Genomic DNA, 17,036 nt, shown 5'->3' on the forward strand with positions numbered 1-17,036 from the left:
AGGGTTAACAAGGTAAGCCCTGTTGTTTCCTAACCAGCAATATTAAATTTCATATTCCCCAAATCTCCCCGTTCCTGTAACACTTTTTTTTTAAAAAGTCTCTCAGAGGTAAGCGTTGAGTATCATTTACAGCGGCGCTGCCAGGTCACGGGTTCCTAGCCGTACTCGCTCCGGATTGGTCAATTACCTCATGAAATATTCAAACACGCACCTGATTGAGGGCTGCCATTGGACGCAGCTAGTGCAGTTATGTAAATGAGCACCTGGTCGTGTTTGCAAGCCCTGAGGGAAAGAGAAAGAGGTCTAAAAGCTAAGCGCTTATGAGCGCGTAGAGAGAGAAGCACTGATTGAGAAATAAATAAGGACGTCCGTGTCATTTGCGCTCATAGAGGAGTCGGATCTTACAGAACATTCCTGCTTACAAAGCCTTTCGAGCGTGGGACGTACAACTTGTCTTCTTTCAGAAACTTTCTGCCTTTGCTTTACTAACTAGGTTTATTTATTTGTGCTTTTGTGGCTTTAAGCACAAAGTCATAAGACTGTGCCAGACTATATTTACCTAGTATATAAACAACCTGCCAAAGTGAACAACTCGGATTAAAAAGAAGATCAGGCGACACATTTGGAGACGTTTTCGCGTTTTGACAGACTTCTAGGTAAGTGATTAGAAAATAACTGGATATTGCGTGTAAGTGTAACGTTAGTTTATTTATGATTAGCAAGCTGTCAGAGCTTACTTTTCACTATGTCGTTTTTAGTAAACGCACTGTAGATAACGTTACTCAGTGTTTTTTCGAGCGCCGCGTGGAACACATTTGGCTTTCCATTAAACAGTTGTTTTAGACTGTGCTCAAATGTGTTAAGTCGTCTCGCAAGTAAACTTAACCGTCTCTGTCTCGTGCATGGCGGCCAAGAGTCTCGGTGTGTGTGTGTGTATATGTGAGGAGTTTGGACGTCTGCCACGGTACCGGGAATGCGCTCGGTCTGATGCGGAGTCGTGCTGTTTGTTTGTGAAGTTGTTATTCACACCCGCTTGACGAATTTTAAATGGTTCCTAGGTATGGTTATGATACCTGGAACCAGGGTTTAATGGCAACATTTATAAGAACAAATACTGTGAAATGGCTTGAAAACTGCTGTGGGTCATTCTGGTGGTATATTTACCCACCTGTGGCCCCGGCATTACGCGTCAGTTAGTATTTATGGGCTACCGCAATTTTGCTTTTAACTGTAATTGCTGAGTAGTCTCAAAAACACGCTAAACTGACGAGTCATGGTGTTAAACCAGTAAGATTTATGCAAAGTACTTATCAGACCTACAACGCACTGATTTACAATTGCTCTTGGTGTTTGAACTTATTTACAGCTTGTAAACAACGGTTTACCACATTAACCGATTTAATCACAATTGGGTTTTTTCCCAGTCAAGTGAGCACATGTGTTTAACTTTTTGGATAAGGAAATTAAATAAACAACTTGCTTTTTACACAGATACTATCTTTTAGAAGAACAAATTGAATTTAAACAGCTCTGGTGATGTGACTGTGACTGTCAAACACGTAAAAAATACCACAAACAAAAACAAAATCTTAAGTAGCACTGGTATATTTGTAGTAATAGCCAAAAACACATTGTATGGGTCAAAATTATATTTTCTATGGCAAAAATTATTAGGATATTAAGTAAAAATCACGTTCCATGAATATACTTGAATATAACATGAATATAATGAATATACATGAATATAATTTTCTACCGTAAATACATCAAAACTTAATTTTTGATTAGTACACTCTTAAAAATGAAGGTGTTTTAAAAGGTTCTTCAAGCGATGCCATAGAAGAACCATTTTTGGTTTCACAAAGAACCATTTAGTTTTAGGTTCTTTAAAGAACCAACTCTTTCTTACCTTTTTATAATCTGAAGAACCTTCTTTTGCCACAAAGAACCTTGTGTGAAACAAAGGTTCTTCAGATGGTTAAGGTTCTTTATGAAACCATTTAGACAAAAAAGGTTCTTCTACGGCATTGTGAAGAACCTTTATTTTGAAGAGTGTATGCATAGCTAAGAACTTCATTTGGACAACTTTAAAGGCGATTTTCTCAATATTTAGATTTTTTTGCACTCTCAGATTACAAAATAGTTGTATCCTAACAAACTGTACATCAATGGAAAGCTCAAAAAAAAGTTTACCCTTATGACTGGTTTTGTGGTCCAGGGTCACATAATAGTCTACATTTTATAGTTGACAGCTCCATGTAAATACATCAACTCTGGTTAGACTTTTCAAATTGAAAGGTACATGTTGGTTACAAATGTTACTAGTAGGATTAGATGGGTAAAACAATAGTGGTTTTGTTTAAGCTTTCTTTAACCCCTCCAGAGTAGCATGTTTGTGTGGAAATGTGGCATCCAACTGTAACAATAAGATCTGTCTGCACTTTATTGAAAGAGCCTCTCAACACAGTCTTTGCGAATCTAGAACAATACATTCAATATGTGCCCTACACTGAGTTGCTATACAGATTTTAGCAATTAGTTCATGACGTCCAGGCAGTTGCAACATACTCTAATGGCGATTTGTAAGTATTTTTTTATGTTTTTGCTGACTGTTTTTTTGAATTTATACACATTCATTCATACATTTTTGTATAATCTGTTAACGCCCTTCACTAACCATTAGTTTAGGGGTGTACCTTAATGCTTTTATTAAAAAAAAAAAATGTTTCCATACAAATCAGTATGAAATTGCCACCTCATAAAGTTTTCTCATGGGATCTGGGGTGCGTTTCCCAAAAGCATTGTCAGCTAACTATACTCGTAAGTTCCATTGAACTCTATAGGTAACGTTGGAACTTGCCTTCATAGTTGCTTTTGGGAAACGCACCCTTTGGTTGGGTTGTCGTGACCCTTCTGCGCCAGAGGTGACCTCAGACCACCGCAAGACCCTGTAGATGGATCAGTGTCAGGAGAGCAACTTTAAACCGTGTGCTAGAAAGGACACAGCAGCCTTTCAAAGCACCTAAGTTACAAACCCTACAAAAAATGAACATGTAAGTGGACTTTTGCATTAAAAAGGAGAGTTAATTTTCTGATAAAGCAGTGAAGGAGCATTACCATGGTCATCATAGTAACAGCACTATGGGATTTCATTCAGACCATGTCAGAATGTTTCCATCTACTTTATATTGTAGTAAGAATATTGTAGATATTGTATTTTATGTGAGGTTTCAATGGGTGGTTTTGTATTGTCTGAACAGGCAAAAGAAAATGCAGCATATGCGCAAAAGCAATGAAGAGATGCTAATGAATGCACCATGAAGCTGAAAATTCACCCTCCCCCTCTTCTATCTTCTCTTTCTCCTCTCTCTCTGTATAAAATGGGTTTTGGAGACTTGTGAATAAAGACACAATGAAAAGTGCACTGAATTGTGCTGTGTCACCAAGGGTGGGGGCCAAGTGCCAAAAGGGGTACAGAGGAATGTATGTGTGTGTGGGTGTGTGTATAGGCAAACACACGGTCTGCAAACATCTCTGAGGAGGTCAAAAGCATTGATCGGGGCAGTGAGGGTTTTATTATGAGTTTGTTTGTGGAGAAATCACCAGAGAACTCTTTGCTGGGTTATTATCCCAGGGAGGTTTGGTTTTAGTTGAATACAAAGAACTATCACTTTTCTTTGCATGTCACTTCATCCTTCATTTTTGTGTGTGTGTGTGTGTGTGTGTACCTGGTATTCATCACGTTGTGGGGACCAAATGTCCCCACAAGGATAGGAATACCAGTAGATTTTGACCTTGTGGGGACATTTCTCAGGTCCCCATGAGGAAACAGGCTTATAAATCATGCACAATGAGTTTTTTTGATGAAGTAAAAGTATGCACAATCTCCTGTGAGGGCTAGGTTTAGGTGTAGGGCGATAGAAAGTATGGTTTGTACAGTATAAAAACCATTACGCCTATGGAATGTCCCCATAAAACATGTAAACCCAACGTGTGTGTGTGTGTGTGTGTGTGTGTGTGTGTGTGTTTAACCTCAAAATGAATTGATTTTCATGCATCTCTTAAAGCGTTTTGTCTCCACACTCATATGAGTGTAAACAGCAGAGTAATCTCTGTCTAGCGTGTGGTGGGTAATGATAGAGGGATTGAAAGAGAGAGAGCGAGACACGGGTGGCATACCGAGTGGAAATGTCCTCTCAGTTGGAACTAACATCAGACGGTCTTATTTCATCTATTAAATTGTCTTTTGACACACCCTGTACTTCTCTTACTTTTCTCTCTTCAGTCCACATACTTTCGATGCTGTAATTTATCCTCCTGAGCAATCTGTTTTACTTCGTATCACAATCTGTTCACCTCCGGTCTTCCATCACTGTCTATCTCCGTGCTGTCCCATCTTGATGTTGCGGTAGCTGTAAATCACTTATCCATCCATTCATCCATCTCTTCATCTATCAGTTACACATCACTGTCTCTATCTTCAATCTCTTTTGTCAGGTTCTTTAGAGTGCTAGGGGTGTTTGTGTGTACATATACATTCATTAAGGTCATAAAGGTCAAACAGTTCATATTTAAGAGATGGGTCATTCAGTGTGAAATCAACCAAATTTCAAAGAGTCCCCAGCTTAAATTTTTGATTTTGCTAATATGTTTTTCTGAAGATGGGCATGTAGAGTGATGAAAGCCAAAATATTAAATGTAATGGATGAATATTTACTAAGTAATCCATTATTTTGTAGGGGGAGGGGTTCATAATGGCAATTTTCACCTGAGATTCAGAGTCAAATAACAGGGTTGAAAAAATGACATTAGAAAGATGGCAGCATAGTAATGTTGATTTTTAGCAATCTTGGTTGCATTATGTGCCAATGGTGACCATTTAAAAATGGGGAAACGGCACTTTCCAAGTTTGCATGCCTGTAACTCAAGAAGCATTAAAGATATCCTAATGCCTTTTTAGATGTTGGGTCTTGACAAACGTTACTTTTGGCGTCTTTATTTTTAAAGACCCTATATGGTTCGGTTCCAGATATATTTTAATATGGCTCCAGGAGTAAATCCTTAAAATGTGGTCAAGAACCAAATGTGGGTCAGTTTGCAAAATTATGATACTTCTTTTCTTTTAAAGAGAAATGTCTGAAGAACAAATAATGTTGAAACTAGAGATGTATCTCGTTTCCTTCTGTCAAGACAACTGCATTGAACATACCTGTCTGAGTGCCATAAATATTCTTTTTAGGTTTGCGTGCCTATAACTCAAGAAATATTAAAGGGTATCACAATACGATTTTAGATTTTAGTTGTTAATAAACCTTTCTTTTGGAATTTTAAATTTTAAGGCCCTACATCGTTCAATCCTAGAGATATGGAGATCTCAATGAGGCACCATGTCCAGATTGTCGAATATTACCCATTTTGAGTGGTTGAAAAACCAAATTTGGTCACTTTATATACAGCTGATACTTATTTTGTTTAAAGAACAATGTCTGAAGAAGTTAAATTGTATCTTGTTTCCCTCTATCAAATCTTATTATTTTTGCAAACTGATCCACATTTAGTTTTTGACCATTGAATGTGTATATTTTAACAGTTTACTCCTGGAGCTGTAATAAAATTCCAATATCTCTGAAACCGAAACATATAGGGCTTTACAAATAAAAAATGCCAAATGGAAAGATTTTGAAGACCCAATATCTATAAGGTCATTAAGATATCTTTAATACTTCTTGAGTTACAGGCACACAAACTTTGGAGAAAAAACTTGGAAAGTCCTGTTTCCCCAATTTTTGAATGGTCACCATTGGCACATAATACAACAAAGATTGCTAAAGTCAACAGATTTTACTAACAGACCTACTAATCTCTGTGTAAAATTAACATTATGATGCTGCCATCTCCCTGAAGTCATTTTCTCCTCTCTGTAAGTTGACACTGAATCTCCATGACATGGATATTTTGGCTTTCATTATTATACGTGTCCATCTTTCTTCAGAATTTTTTTTTAGCAGGATGAAAAATTTGAGCCCGGGACCTGGTTGAGTTGACACGGAATGACCCAGTTGAATATTATTCAAAAATGCATTAAATATGCAGTTCATGTACTGTACCTGGAGGGCCACTGTCCTGCAGTGTTTAGCTCCAATCCTAATTCAAACCAGTTAACCAAGGTCTTCAGGCTCCCTAGAAACCTCCAGGCTAGTGTTTTGGTCCGAGTCGGAGCTAAACTCGTCTGGGATTTGGCGACAGACAATTCCCTTGGACACCCTTACTGTGTATGTTCTCCAGATTTGCTCCTACTTACAAACACACTTGTTCTTCATGTCCAGTATTTCAACCTCAAGACTGTTTCAAGGTTAATGCTTCTGTAGATTCTGCCTGTTTTATTGATTCATCATGCTCTTCATCATGTGCTGTTCATGTATTTTATGATTCATGCATAACCTGCCTGGATCACTAAAGAAATCAATGTTCATAGATCCTTGGCCTCTGTGTATGTTACCTTCTGAAAAGCTTCATGAATCACTCTTGCATAAGAGTTCTGCTTTCATTAATGAAAGACTGACTTGAGGGGGTAACCACAACATGAAACATTACAGCCAGGCCTACACACAGAACTGCAGGGAGAGCAACAAACTGAAGTGTTATTCGGATTGATTTGTACCGGAAGAAATGCTATATCATCCAACACAAAGTGGGCAAGGTGTTTATATTAGTTTGAATGGTGAGGAAACAACTCATTAGCATGTCCTCACAAGTGTATAAACCTAAATGTTATAAAAATATGTTTGAACAGATAGGGCGGTTTTGATTTGCATAGAGGATGGCTACCAAAACACACATATACATGCTTTATTACAAATGCTGCCAGGCTCATTTATCTCTCCAGTAATTACACATGGCTTCAAGCGAACGTAGGCAAGCTTTTGAAACTTGTTCATGAAAACAGGAACATTAAACATCAAAGCTGCAGCTTCGGTAAGTGTTTTTTTTTTTTTTTTTTTTTGCTTGAATCCCGACTGACAAACACTCTAGAGGAAAACAAGACCAGGACAACTCTCACTTCTGCTTATTAAAAGTTTTCAGCATCTTTGTGCTTGTCTTCATGAGTTTTTAGTAAACCTCTGGAGGGCAGCTAGATATTGCACCAACACACTTGTTTTGTATTGGCTTGAGATGTTTTTTCTGCTTTTTTTTATGTATGAATGCATCAAATCAGTCAAATCAAATCATCAACAGTCCAAATACATCTCAGCTTTGCGTTACGCCTTTCCGTTTGACCTGTTCTCTCTTTTTCTTTTTTAACTTTAGATTTTTCTTCTTTTTGAAGATGCCGTCCTTTCTTGTCTTTTTACCCGTTTTGAATTACTAATAACCCTCAATCTAAAGACCGTACTCATCTTTCATTCTCTCTTTTTCATTGTACTTCAAGGTCCAAAGTCAAAGCACTCTGTTGCACAAAAGAGCACACTTTTCACTTTGCTTTTTCTCATTGCGATCTGTGTGTTTATATATGTACGTCAATGGACTGTTTTTGGCTAGTACATCACAGGTTATTTTTACTGTGACATAGAGCTGCGTTGCATAACCATCATAAAGTGCCGCAAAAATGAGGACGATAATTAGGGGTGAATTTTCACAACAAAAACCTGAATCTTATTTACTAACCAACCACAATACAGTTTAACCAGTCTCTTTGTTGATAAGCAATAAGCCGTGAGTAGTTTCGGAAACTGAAAATATTCTGTCAAAGCATCAATAAGGTACTGGTTTTGGGCAGAATGGTTGACTCGAAACAGTGGGCCGCATGTAGTCTTGCATAGCCAGGCCTTAAGACTCACCACAGAAGGTCTGGGAACCTTAGCTGCATTGAATGGCCAAGGACCGTATGACTGACAGATACGGCAACCAATCACGCTTCGTTTTGTGCCGCATCATGTTTAGGGGTGTGGAAATGTCCCCACAATAACAGACCAGTGTGTAAAAATTTTGGCTGTATTTTAAAAATGGACTATGCTGCAAACGTTTCATATTTCACATACTTTTTAAAATCCAGCATTGAGTTGAGTTGACTAAGCTGCGTGTCCACCTAAGTGGTTTTTCCAGAGGCTTGCATATTTTTTCAGTTGTTTTCAATGGGAGAACCACATCTTTAAAAATGACAGGAGTGTTTTTTTTTTTTTTACGCTAAGCGCTGTGTGCTCTGCGTTTTTTCTTTTTGGAGCTGAGAGCAGGGTTCATTCAAGGTGCTTAAAGTGCTTGAAGTACTTGAATTTGACTTTTTGAAATGTAAGGCATGGAAACTCTTAAAAATATGAATTTTTCCAGAAGAGGCACTTGAAAAGTTCTTGAATTATTGAAAGACAATAGATCTGTAAGTGTTTCATTTTTTTTTAATAAGCATATATGTTTTCGCGCAAAATTCATGCAATGAAAAAAACATACTTTTTGGCCTATTTCAGTTAATGTCATAAAACTTAAACTATCAGGCTAAACCAGTAGTAGTAGTGACAGTGACGTGTAAACATGGCTGAAGACTCCAAATCATTTAAGCTAAAACCGCTTTTATTCAAATTTGTGACTTTTTTTTAATTTCAAGCGATTCACTAGCAAAAACCAGATCAAATTAAAAGAGTCATTCATTTTCGAATTTCAACATCGCTTGTAATGATTTTAAAAACTATTGCGTCTGAACATGATTCACTGTTTTGAAGCGTTCCAAGCGAATCGTGTATATCGCAAATCATTTGATTCAAATAGAGCCTTCTAATTGCGTATCGCAAATCATTTGATTAAGATCAGGTCTTCGAAGCAGGAACACAAATTATTTGTCTAAGATCAGAGCTTTGCATATCGCAAATCAGTTTAAATCAGTTACTGTAAATGGAACTCTCAAGTCATGTATTGCAAATCATTTGATTCAGATCGGGACTTCAGAGCACGTGTTGCAAATCATTTGATTCAGATCGGGACTTCAGAGCACCTGTTGCAAATCATTTGATTTATATTGGAACTTCAGAGCAGGTTCTTTTGCGAATTGAATGATTTGCGATACGCACTCTAAGTCCTGATCTGAAATGATGGTACACGAATCATTTGATCAGATCCAGATCAAGTCAGGACTTCTGGAGCAGTTTTGCAATGTTTTTTTTTTTTAAACAGTAGAAAACATCAAACAATAAGTGAGATCTTTGAAGTCCTTGAAAATAAAAAAGTAGTGCTTGAAAAGTCTTTGAAAGTCCTGGAAATTTATTTTACAGTATCTGTATGAACCCTGTGAGAGTTTAAGAATCTTTAACTTTGGGTAAAATGCAGCACTCATCACTGTCACCTTTTTAGTCAGCCGTCCAATCACAGTGGAGGAGAGGCGGGACAAATGTAACACCGACCAACCGCTGCATCTTGTATCTACAACAGCAGTATTCGACAACAAGAAGCACAACACCGGAACAAAATCATTTAAAACAAGGACCAGAGCAAGTACTTCATATTGTGTCAACATTTTTATATTCATAAATAAACTGCAAAATCAGATACTAGGATATTCCATGGATATTCTGTATCATAACAGCCAAAGCGTCTCAACTAAAAAAAACACTGTGCCTCAGAAGTGCTCTCGAACGCTTCGCAGCTGAGCTTTTTCAGCAGAGCGCCTGGTGTTTTCAGCTGACTAAAAAAGCCTTTTTCCTGTGATGTATTTTGATTTTGTCAGCTTTTATTTTGTGCACACAAGCAGGAAAACATATCAGTAGTGTGGATGCACTTTACCAATGGTTTACCAATTACCAGTGGTTACTGTCTTTTTTGTCTTGATGACATCTAAAAGAAAGCCATTATGTAATTTTTCTATCTAAATTTATATTTGCATGTTTTGTATAATCTTTGGGAATGATATATGTAGATTTGGACTACTGTCACTTGGAAGTTACTTAATAAAGATATGTATGAAATAAAGACAGAGTTGCAGCGGTGGAGGAATGGCGTTGCAAGAGTTGTCCCAGGGATGAGGTAAAGCAACTGGCATGTGTCATGATTGACATGAGAAGATGAACAAGTTTTTCTCCCAAGCTTTCATTTAAAACTAAATTTCAAAGTAGTCATGTCATGTAGAAGAGGTCAGATGTAGTTCATAGACTGGTTTATGGGGCACATTCTGCCATTTCATGGGATATTTGACCTCACAGTTGACTTTTCTTGATCATTTGTAGGTCAGCACAGATGGTTATTTCTGAGAAAACACATTTCTTATTAGCTCGAATGTGATGTTCTCTGGATATCAGTGCATGGGAAAGTGGATTTGGCATCCTGTTCAAATGGTATGGGTGTATTGTGGGAACTGTCATCTGTGAGTGTTTGATGGGGTGATAAGGTGGGTCAGGCAAGTGCAGAAATGCACCTGGCGGGTCAATAAATAATGTCTGCTGGGTGAGGTTTTAATGTAGATGAGTTTTTAAATAACAGTGGCTTTAATAATTTGGCCCATCCCGGATAATTCCGGTAAAATAGTCTCCTCTTGTAAAGTGACTCAACCTTCAAGCCGTTTTTGTTCTCTCCTGCTCTTTTTCTCTCTTGCTTGCTCTTTCGTTTGTCTTCTCTCTGACTCTTTTCCTGTTCATTGAGTAAGTAATTCAGATTTCCTCTTCCTGTCAGCCCCAAATTCATAAGTTAACGGTCATCTTGGCAGGACTGCTGAAAAAACAGCTCATCCGTGCGACTGAGTCAGTGCGGGGTCTGACGCACACCTTAGTCATGATTTGGCATGACAATGGTGTGTCCAATTGCAAACATGACCCATCGTTCTTCAAAACACTGCCGCTGCTGGATAGCCAGCTTCAGAGGTGATGTGTTTCAGAGGCTGTGTGGTCAGACTCTTTGAGTTAAAGAATCATAGGTCACTTGGGTGCTGAAGGAAATTCCATTTTATCTGATGTTTAAAGGGAAACATCAAAACAATAGAGCCGAGGACGCAGAGTCTCTTTAGTATGAGCGTTACTCACCAATTCTTTCTCATGCCAGCATGAGCGCATGCATTGATTCAGTCATTCTCCACAGATTTGGACGGAGTGGTTGGAAACTTTTCATCTGCCTGGCGGAGTCAGCGAGACTCGCATATGCGCAATCAACAAGTCATTTAAACGCTTTGGACGCTGTTTTACTCAATCAGTGTTGTATAACAACACTGTGACGTTGTTATGGTGATAAAATGAAAGCAATGCCATACTCCATGTATGATTTATTGAAAATTAAAAGTAGGATTTGTCAGAGACATGGCCTAACAGTTAGCACTCAAGGCATGTTGAACTGTGGTAAACGTATAGAAGATCTAGGTTTGAATCCAAATCCCTTTTCTTCTTTCTCCCTGAAAAAATTCCTTTCACTTCTCTATTAGCTTTCTCTATTAAAAGTGGCAAATAATGAAAATAGCTAGAACTGACCTTTTGATAAAGAATTAGTTCACTTCCAGAATAACAATTTCCTGATAATTTACTCACCCCCATGTCATCCAAGATGTTCATGTCTTTCATTCTTCACTCGAAAAGAAATTAAGGTTTTTGAGAAAAACGTTTCAGGATTTTTCTTAATATAGTGGACTTCAATAGGGATCAACAGGTTGAAGGTCCAAATTGCAGTTTCAAAGGGCTCTACACATTCTCAGCCGAAGATTTAAAGGGATAGTTTACCCAAAAATGGAAATTAGCTTACCCCCCAGGGCATCCAAGATGTAGGTGACTTTGTTTTTTCAGTAGAACACAAACAAAGATTTTTAACTCAAACTGTTGCAGACTGTCAGTCATATAATGGCAGTCAATGATAGTCAAAAAAAAACATACACAAAACCAAATTAAACCATGCGGCTTGTGACGATACATTAAGCTCTTAAAAGGAGTAGTTCACTTTCAGAGCTAGAATTTACAGATAATGTACTCACCCCCTTGTCATCCAAGGTGTTCATATCTTTCTTTCTTCAGTCGTAAAGAAATTATGTCTTTTGAGGAAGACATTTCAGGATTTCTCTCCATATAGTGGACTTCTATGGTGCCGCTGAGTTTGAGCTTCCAAAATGCAGTTTAAATGCAGCTTTAAAGGGCTCTGAATGATCCCAGCCGAGGAAGAAGGGTCTTATCTAGTGAAACAATCGGTTATTTTCTAAAAAACATTCACAATTTATATACTTTTTAATCTCTACACAAAGCTAGACATAATTTCCTTACGACTGAAGAAAGAAAGATATGAACATCTTGGATGACAAGGGGGTGAGTACATTATCTGTAAATTTTTGTTCTGAAAGTGAACTACTCCTTTAACACAAAACACTCAATCTGTGCAAGAAACTGAACAGCATTCAACTTTGTTTGTGTTCTACTGAAGAAACAAAGTCACCTACATCTTGGATGCCCTGGGGGTAAGCAGATAAACATCAAATTTTCAATTTTGGGTGAACTATCCCTTTAAGGTTTAAAGGGCTCTACACGATCCCAGCCAAGGAATAAGGGTCTTATGTAGCAAAATGGTCTGTCATATTCTAAAAATGACAAATTATGTAGTCAAGTTGGAAAGGTCACGTAGCAAGTAGCAAGACAGTGTTTGCAAAGCGAACATGCAAAGAAAGCCAAACACCCTTTACAGAAAAAGTAAAACAACGATGTTGGACAATTTTTAATTTGGGAGACTAATGAGTTTTTTGCTTCCCTTTTTGAACCAGAGTATTCAGATGAAGAACTAACTGCATGTAACCTTTCCAACATGATTAAGTCAACCTAGTGCAAAACAAACATTTGTGGTTAAAAATTATATACATTTTTATTTTTTTAAGAAAATGGCAGATTGTTTCGCTAGATCAGACCCTAATTCCTCGGCTGGGATTGTGTAAAGCCCATTGAAGCTGCATTGAAACTGCAATTTGGACCTTCAAACCGTTGGCCACCATATCCAATAAAATCCTGGAATGTTATCCTCAAAAAGCCAAATTTCTTTTTGACAGAAGAAAGAAAGACATGAACACCTTGAATGACATGTGGGTGAGTAAATTACTAATTAACTAATTCTTTAAGCTTCACCATCCTTGGTTAAGACTGACACAGAGGAGAAGAAATTGTTAAATAAAGTTGGTATGTGTATTTTCTTTGCGCACAAAGTGTAATTGCTTTGTAAAATTAAGGTTGAACCACTGATGTCACATGGACGATTTTAATGTTGTCCTTACTGCCTTTCTGTGTTGCTGTCTATGCAATCGGTATGCTAGATAAGACCATTCTTTCCTTGGCTGTGATGGTTTAGAGGCCTTTGAAGCTGCTTAAATGTTTCAGTTGTGTTGCTGTCTATGCAGGGTAAGAAAGCTCTGATTTCATCAAAAATATCTTAATTTGTGTTCAGAATATGAACAAAGGTCTTACGGGTTTGGAACGACAAGAGGGTAAGTAATTAATGACAGATTTTCATTTTTGTGTGATTTACTTACTTCACAAGAACTTTGAGAATGTATTTGACCATATTTTAAGTTTGTTTCTGTCCCAGCCCATGGAGGGTTAAACCTAGTGCAGATGGGATCATGAAGGTGAAAGTCGGCAGTGATGATGTGTTGCGTGTATTGATGATGTTGTTTGCCCAGCGGTTGTGTCCTCAGGGTTATACACTCAAAAACACACACACTGTAAGCATCTGTGAGATTTGCTTTATCAGCAGGTCTGATACTGACAGTTCTTGATTTGCTTGTGTGTGTGTGAACATGCTTGAGGCGAGTCAGTTAAAACTTTGTCAAGAAGGGTTTTGTTAAATGGAGCTGAACTGACGAATTTGCTGTGTGAAATTCCCTAGAGCACAATCACACCCAGAGTGACCTCAGTGGTGTCAACCTGAGTTATGAGGCACATTGTTACTGTATAATGTATAGGGGCTTCTGATTGACTTTTGATGTATGCAGTGAGTCATTTGAGGGTTTGAACCTAATACATAGGGGCGTCTTTATAGACTAGTTCCTATATGGCTCCCGCAGGACCAGATCAGCATAATTATAGCCGCTGGGGAGGTTTAGCTCATTCACTCGCTCCAGCAGACATGAATGCTATATAGTAAGCACGTCTTTCTTTGCAGAACATGAGATGGAAGTTTATAGGGGAAATGAAAGATCAGATCAACCTTAACATACAGTATAAAGTTGTATTACCTTTGAATTTACAGCAGAACTCATTTCCTGAGTTTTATACTTTTTCTGAGAGTTTTTTCCTTCTTTGCGCTCAGGGTCTAAAGTTATTTTCTCTTACAACTGCAAGCCAGGCATACTTTTGCGGGCATTGAAACTGTACACACATACACATTTCTGTACTAATGAAAATGGGATGATTTAGCAATTTTGTTTCAGATTAGCAGCAAACGTCACAGGTCATTATATCAGTCTCTGCGTCATATCAAAGGAAGTCAGTTCATTTAGTAGTCATATGGACCTGGAGAAAGTATTTCTAGCCATGCAGCTCCTATGTATCTCCATAGGGAAATATATTTTAGGTTGGTCAAGCTAATGGACATGAGCATTCTAGAGTAAACAAAAACATGATTGAATCTTACCTGGAAGAAAAGACTTCCAGTCTTGTAGCTGCCATATTAAATGTTGCAGATGTTTGTGAAAAAGAAGTGCGCTTAATAGTACTGAATGTGCACTGGTAGTGATCTTAAAACTCTACTTGCATATTATATATAATTATGAAATAAAAGGCTGCTTAAGTGTTAATAAAGGGTACACTTTCATGTTTAACACAATTAATTACACTTCTAAAAAGTGCAATTTGTTATAATGTCAAATTAAATAGCTTACTTTTAAGGTACACATGAAATAAGTATTTTAGTAATCTTTTGTCGTGCTTTAAAAAAGTACACTGATTTTGATGTGCTCACTAACATACTAAAGCATAGGTAAAGTTATTGATTATAATTTTAACTAGTGTTATATAATATTATACAACAGTTCTTTTTGGTCCTCGAATCTGATTGGCTGAGAGGAGTGCGATATTCTAGTGATCGGAAGTACATTATATATATTTCAAAGACAATAGAAGTAATGAATTACATTTAAAGATGTGCACTACCAGTCAAAAGTTTTTGAACAGTAAGTTTTTCGATGTTTTTAAAAGAGCCTCTTCTGCTCACCAAGCCTGCATTTAGTCCAAAGTACCACAAAAACAGTAAAATTTTGAAATAGTTTTACTATTTAACATAACTCTTTTCTTTTTGAATATATTTTAAAATGCAATTTATTCCTGTAATTTCTTGTAAGTTTTTTTAGCAACATTACTCCAGTCACATGATCCTTCGGTAATCATTCTAATGTTATAATTAATCTAATTAATCTAATCATCTAATTATTATTATTATTATTATTATTATTATTATTATTATTATTATTAAGAGCAGAGTGTACTTTTCCAGGTGTCTTTGATTGAATAGACAAATCAGAAGAACAGCATGTGTCTGAAATAGAAATCTTTTATAACATTATAAATGTTTATCATCACTTTTGATCAATTTAAAGCAAAATAAAAGCATTAATTTCAATAATTCTTAAGCAAATCAGCATATTATTATTTCTGAAGGATCATGTGACACTGAAGTCTGCAATAATGATGCTGAAAATGTAGCTTTGATCACAGGAATAAATTACATTTTAAAATATATTCAAATAGAAAACAGTTCTTATAAATCATAAAAATATATCACAATATTACTGCTTTTGCTCTATATTGGATCAGATTGTATCAGATGCAGGCTTGGTGAGCAGAAAAGACTTAAATATTAAAAATCCTACTGTTCAAAAACTTTTGAATGGTAGTGTTTGGTCAAAAAACACTCTAAAGTTCAGATAATTGTGTTTATTATACATTTCAACTATAAAACATGCAATTACATGCCCCAGTGCATTCCATTTAGGAATAATGGGTACTTTTTCATGAGGGTTAGTCGACTAAAAAATATTTGATAGTGTCAGACTCTTGTTTTTAAAAGTTTGACTTACATGAGGTAATGTTGCGGTGCATAATAAAGTTACCAGCCAACTGGCGATTAACTCCATTTACCCGCACTGGCGCTTGGCGTGTATTCATTTTGAACCATGTTCTCAGTATTTTGTTCTCTCTCTCAATCTCATTTGGATTCGGTAAATTGAAATTGTTGATAGGTTGCTAAGGTTACGCAACAGCGATTGCACTTATTGTCAACAGGCGTGAGAGGATTCGTAATGCCAACTGTAATAAACTCCAACTTGCATTACAATAGCAAATTATTTGGCACACAGGCTGATATTTCTCTCTCCCCCTTCCTTTCTGTTTTTCCTGGGTTTTGGAAACACTTGCAGTCTGTGTGTGTTGGCCACCGCCTGTCTCGAGCTCAGGACAGCTGCACTGGCTGCTGCACTCACACACACACACACACACACAGACACACTCGCTCTCACAGACACACACAGACAGTATGTTGAATATGACATGCGCACACACTAACACGCAGTCCATTAAGCTGGGTCTATTACATGCATGCCTCGTCTACACCTCTTCCACACCTCCTTTCAGATTCTACTCTCTTCTACTCTCTTTGTCCTTGTGTCTGCACAGCTGTGCATCAGCTGTCTGTCTCTCTCACAGACCCCAGAACCAGCGCTGTCACTCGGCACGGGACAGCTGCCACCTCACACACACACACACACACACACACACTTGCAGACCCCCAGACACAAACACATATACAAACACAAATCGCATATTTACAGAGACCTTGTTTTAATGGGGATGGAATAACAGAAATGCCAGACGATGCTTGAATAACAGCATGTGTGACTTTAAAAAAAACTACCGTTTAAACATTTGGGAAGTTTTTTTTTTAAGGATTAGTTCAGTTCCAGAATAAAAATGTCCTGGTAGTTTACTCACCCACATATCATCCAAGATGTTCATGTCTTTCTTTTTTCTTCCATTCACAAGCATTTTAAGGAAAACATTGAAGATATTTCTCTCAATATAGTGGACTTAAATGGGGATCAATGGGTCGAAGATCCA

General features: G+C 37.3%; 1 protein-coding gene across 1 annotated transcript in view; it reads left to right on the top strand.

Moving 5' to 3' along the window:
* Positions 1-357: 357 nt before the first annotated feature.
* ddr1 (discoidin domain receptor tyrosine kinase 1) overlaps positions 358-17,036 on the top strand; it is a 66,424-nt gene continuing 49,745 nt past the window's right edge. The window contains exon 1 of the mRNA XM_073847679.1: positions 358-656. The gene's annotated coding sequence lies outside the window, so the exon portion shown is untranslated. The remainder of the gene's footprint in view (positions 657-17,036) is intronic.

This window comes from Garra rufa, chromosome 9 (genome assembly GCF_049309525.1).
Source record: "Garra rufa chromosome 9, GarRuf1.0, whole genome shotgun sequence".
Classification (NCBI taxonomy): Eukaryota; Metazoa; Chordata; class Actinopteri; order Cypriniformes; family Cyprinidae; genus Garra; species Garra rufa.